This window comes from Peromyscus maniculatus, chromosome X, assembly GCF_049852395.1.
Source record: "Peromyscus maniculatus bairdii isolate BWxNUB_F1_BW_parent chromosome X, HU_Pman_BW_mat_3.1, whole genome shotgun sequence".
In the NCBI taxonomy this organism is placed as follows: domain Eukaryota; kingdom Metazoa; phylum Chordata; class Mammalia; order Rodentia; family Cricetidae; genus Peromyscus; species Peromyscus maniculatus.
In genome coordinates, this window is record NC_134875.1 from 20,906,944 (window position 1) to 20,911,925 (window position 4,982).

A 4,982-nucleotide genomic window follows, 5' to 3' on the forward strand; every position below is an offset into this window, starting at 1 on the left:
CATGCAGACACTAAGAGACCACGGATGCCAACCCAGACTATTATACCCAGCAAAACTCTCAATCACCATAGGCAGAGTAAACAAAATATTCCAGGATAAAACCAGATTTAATCAATACCTGTCCACAAACCCAGCCCTACAGAAAGCACTAGAAGGGAAAATTCAACCCAAAGAAGCTAAACACATCTATGAAAAATCAAGCAATAGATAATCCCACACCAACATACACCACAGAAGGACAACACAACACAACCACAAAAAATAACAGGAATTAACAATCACTGGTCATTAATATCCATCAATATCAATGGTCTCAACTCACCTATAAAAAGACACAGGCTAACAGAATGGATAAGAAAACAGAACCCATCCATCTGCTGCATACAAGAAACACACCTCAACTTCAAAAACAGACACTATCTCCGAGTAAAGGGCTGGGAAAAGGCTTTCCAAGCAAATGGACCTAAGAAACAAGCTGGTGTAGCTATCCTAATATCTAGAGAAAAAGGATGTTTCAAAGGAGAAGAAGTCTTGTGGCAATGCCTCAGTGGTCCAGGTAACTACCAGAACTCAGAAATCCGCGACGGAGACTAAGGCAGCAGAGACGAAACACATAGATGTACATAAAGGAAATAATAAAGAAAAAGTCAGTAAAGCCAAGAAGAAGAAAAGAAAGGTGGATGCTGAAGCCCATCTGTCAGATGAGCCTGTGAACGAGGAACCAGTGACAAAAAAGAAAAAAAAAATGGAAAGCAAATCCAAAAATAGTACAGAGGTGCCAAAGGATGACGGCAAGACGGAAGAGACTAAGGGGGACAATAAAAAGCAAAATACTTCCATTAAAAAAGGTGCAAAGAAGAAACCTCAAAAAGATAAGTCAAGTGAGAAAGGCAGCAGACCTGCTCAGGAGACGCAGAAGGAGATGGCTCTGGCAGAGCCTCCTTCCATGGAGCTGGCTCAGGAGGAGGTCTCTTCAGGTCCTGCGCTCACTCAGGTGGTGGTCACCCCTACAGGCTCTACTCAGCCCGGGCTTCCTTCTCCCATGGATATTGCTCAGACTGGGCCTGCTCAGATGGAGCTGCCTTCTCCCCTGGAGCCTCCTCAGAGGGAGCTGCCTCTTCCCCTGGAGCTTGCTCAGAGGGAGCTGCCTTCTCCCCTGGAGCTTCCTCAGAGGGAGCCGCCTCCTCCCAGGGAGCCTCCAAAGATGGAGCAGCCTCTTCCCATGGACCTTACTCAGAAGGAACAGCCTCCTCCCATGGAGCCTGATCAGATGGAGCCTCCTCCTCCCATGGAGCCTGCTCAGAGGGAGCTGCCTCCTCCCATGGAGCCTGATCAGAGGGAGCCGCCTCCTCCCATGGAGCCTGATCAGAGGGAGCCGCCTCCTCCCATGGAGTCTCAGCGGGGACATTGTCAGAAGAAGCTGCTTTGTCCTTTGGACCATGCTCAGGTGGAGGTTGCTCAGACAGGGCCTCCTCACATGGGATCTGTTCAGAAGGAGCCTCCTGCTGTCATGGAGCCACCTCTTCAAGTGAAACCAGTCACCAAAAGGTCTTCTCCCCGAAAAGAGAGTACCAAGGAGGAGTCGGGCATGCGGAGTGAGGTGGTGCGGCAGGAGCAAGTCCTTATTGAAGTTGGCTTAGTGCCTGTTAGAGATAGCCAGCTTCTGAAGGGAAGCAGGCGCGCACAGGATCTTCCAAAGGGAAATTCAAGAAGAGACGAGACACCCAAGGACCAAGAAATTGGCTCTGATGGGGAAGGAAATAAAATGGCCCCTCTCAAGAAAGTGGGAACAGAGGAAGCTGGCAAGAGTCTAGCTATGCTTGCTGCTCCCAAGGAATCTACCAGTGTCTTATCCTCGGAACAAAACTCAAATGGGTCAGGTGGTGAAACGTTACATGCTAAGTGTCAGACTGGTTCAGCTGGGCTTTGTGAAATGGAAGTGGACACTGAGCAGAACCCAGACAGTGTCCCTGTGAAAGCCTCAGCACCCGAACTGGCGTCACCATTGGCTCCTGTCCCATCACCAACCGTAACGGCCTCGCCTCCTATCACTTTGGCTGAAAACGAGTCACCGGACATTGATGAAGATGAAGGCATTCACAGCCATGATGGAAGTGACCTGAGTGATAAAATGTCCGAGGGAAGTGATGATTCTGGGCTGCATGGGGCTCGGCCAGTGCCACAAGAAGCAAGTTCAAAAAGTGGGAAGGAGGGGTTGGCAGTTAAAATAACCGAGGGAGAGTTTGTTTGTATTTTCTGTGATCGGTCTTTCAGAAAGGAAAAGGATTACAGCAAGCACCTCAATCGCCATCTGGTTAATGTATACTTCCTTGAAAAAGCAGCCGAGGGGCAGGAGTAGTGAGCCGGCCGGTGGAGGGCGGCTCGTCACAGTTTGTAAGCAATGCCTCACTTTTAGTTTAAGGCAGTAGACACACACAAGCTCGCTTTAATTAGTGTCCAGTGCTGATTTTTAAGTGACATTATTTCCTTAGGACTGTATGTGTTACCTAGTGACTTGCAAAAACCTTAGCAAATCCTAGGGAGTTAATGTAAGAAAAACAGATACTTAATCTGTTAGCTTGTGCAGTGCAGTGAAGAAAGGCGGGATGGTAGGTGACGTTCTCCAGGGTGTCTACCTGTGTGGAACCGGTCGGGTGTTCTGCCCTTTTCACTTCACTTGCTATTTTTAGTTCCTTGTTTAGGCTGATAAAAATTGGCGTAGCAAATTACTTGAAGAATTTGCCTGCTTTATATAAGTAAAGTTAGCACTTTAAGGTTTCTTTAGAGATGAGAAAAGACATTTAAATTGAAGAAAAATTCTTTCAACAGTGGACATTGTATCTGTCCAGGTAATTGCTTCCTGACTTATGGTCGATATTTTGTGCTTCTATGTTAATCATTATGAAAAGTGATTTTTGGTGGGTTTTTTAATTTTTTTTTTATTTTGGTGCTTTACTGGCTTAAGATGTTGCACATGGTTTTTTGTTTTTCTTTTTTAACCTATGCAGTTAATTCTCCCCCTAGAGATAGCATTGTGTTTAATAGTAACACTTTATACATATATGCATGTTATTTTTTTTCTTTTTGGGGGTTACTTTTAGGCTTGTTTGCAAAAGGGCCATTTTTCTTTGTTGCAGTTGTCTTTTTTGCAGAACAATAGTGTGTGCAAGTTTATGAGCAATGGAACATGCAGGTTCAATCCATTGTTTTTATTTTTTTAATCTTAACCTCTTGATCTATGCCAGAAGCAGTTTCATGTAAGTTATTTTGATGGTGAGCATATGTGTAATTCTACAGCTCTCCGGGTCTAGCTTTTGCAGTAAGCCACTAGATCCCATATTGAACACAATTTAATCTCAGTATCAGCCATTAGAGTTTTTTTTTTACTTTGCTGTTTCTAGCTTATTTCTTACAGAGTGAGAAGTCATTCTTTGAAGAGTTTCTTTTTTCAATAGATGGTTGATGTTGGGATGGTTACTTAAATCAAGTGATGAGTGATGAACTCCAAGTCATCCTTGGAAATAGCAAATCTGTAGCCCAACATAATTATCCTTTAAACTAGAGAATATCACTTGTGAGAAAGCCATCATGGCCACATGGCTGATCTAGAGTGGAGTACTGAGTTCTGGCAAACAGCTGCATCTTTCTTCCAGTGAGTACCTGAACAGGGCTGATGTGAATTATGTACAGTCTAGATTTTAAGAATCATACTTTCTCAGGGATCTCCACAAACTAGTGGGTGTCCTCGCTGCCCCTGTGAGACAGCCTCTGTACCGGAGAGGCCTCACGTGACTTTGTCCCTGGTGTTCCTCTGGGGACACCTGTGTGAGAAACTGCATGCTCCAGAACCAGCTCTCGTGTCCTTTGGCCAATGCCGGAGTGTGAAATAGTCCAACGTGGGATTTTTCTTACTGGTAGTAAACAAAGGATGATCCCAATCGGGAATCGTGACTTTTTTTTTTTTTTTGATGGTCATGTTCTGTTTTGAAATAACCTCTGTGTATTTCATTTATTTTCTTTTACCTGGCGATCTCTGAGCAGGCTTCAGATTTTGACAGTTGATGAAAGATACAATAAGCATTAATGTGTGGGTGAAAAGCTTGGTGAAATTCTGAGTGAAGTTTTAGTTAAAGTTGGTTGAACTTGGGATTGACTGGGAGGCCAAAGATTTAAAAAGCAGAAGATTCTCTCAAGACACAAGTTGTGTGATAATAGTGTGTTTTGTGTGTGTGGATGAGAATTTGTAAATGTTGAATTCTAGGCTCCGACAATCATTGTCAGTGCAGATCAAGCTGCAAGTATTTATGTTTTAAAACTTAAATTATAAAGCTAGTTACGTCTTTCTAACAACTAGTTTTAATGTTTATGAACATATTTTACCTACATTACCTTTTCAGGATGTTGAGAAAGATGCATCACAAACACAGGCTGGAGGCTGGGGGCTAGATGGTTTTGAGGAAGAGGTCTTGGTGGACTCTTTCATAGAGCAAAGGGAAGCAATGCCTTCTGGGAATTGAGCTAAGTTTTAATCTAGTCTTTAAGATTAGAAGTCAAAAACAAAAATATTAAGGAAATGAAAACCTAATTGATCTTTGAAGCATTGTTATGTGGAATTGAGTGGGACTTTTGAGGCCTTTCTTCCAGAAAACAAGGACTTGGTTGTCAGGCCTGTATTAGGCCTAAACCTTGGTGCCATGTATTTGAACTTAAATCATTTCAATGGAAAGTGTCTTAGTGATTGGAACTTCTAGTGCTATTTGGAGTTCTTCCATTTGAAAAATGTGGTATTTGCATGGGATTGTTTGAATCTTGTTTTCTAGTCCCTCCCCATCACCACCCTCAGAGTCTGAAGGTAGATTTTTCTCTTGATAAAGGAACAAAAAAAGTGAACATCTTGTTTGTAAATTGGTATCTAGTAACTAGTGGTAAACTTGAAATGGTAGAATTCTTTAAAGCCTAATTCTAGGTAGCCTTAGGAAAAT

The 4,982-nt window shown here is 43.2% G+C and overlaps 1 pseudogene across 1 annotated transcript; it reads left to right on the forward strand.

The window, feature by feature from the left end:
- The first annotated feature begins 1,266 nt into the window (after positions 1–1,266).
- LOC143270725 (RE1-silencing transcription factor pseudogene) lies at positions 1,267–4,661 on the forward strand (annotated as a pseudogene). The gene is made up of 2 exons (XR_013047962.1): positions 1,267–2,609; positions 4,398–4,661. The product of XR_013047962.1 is annotated as an RE1-silencing transcription factor pseudogene (transcript).
- Positions 4,662–4,982: the final 321 nt, after the last annotated feature.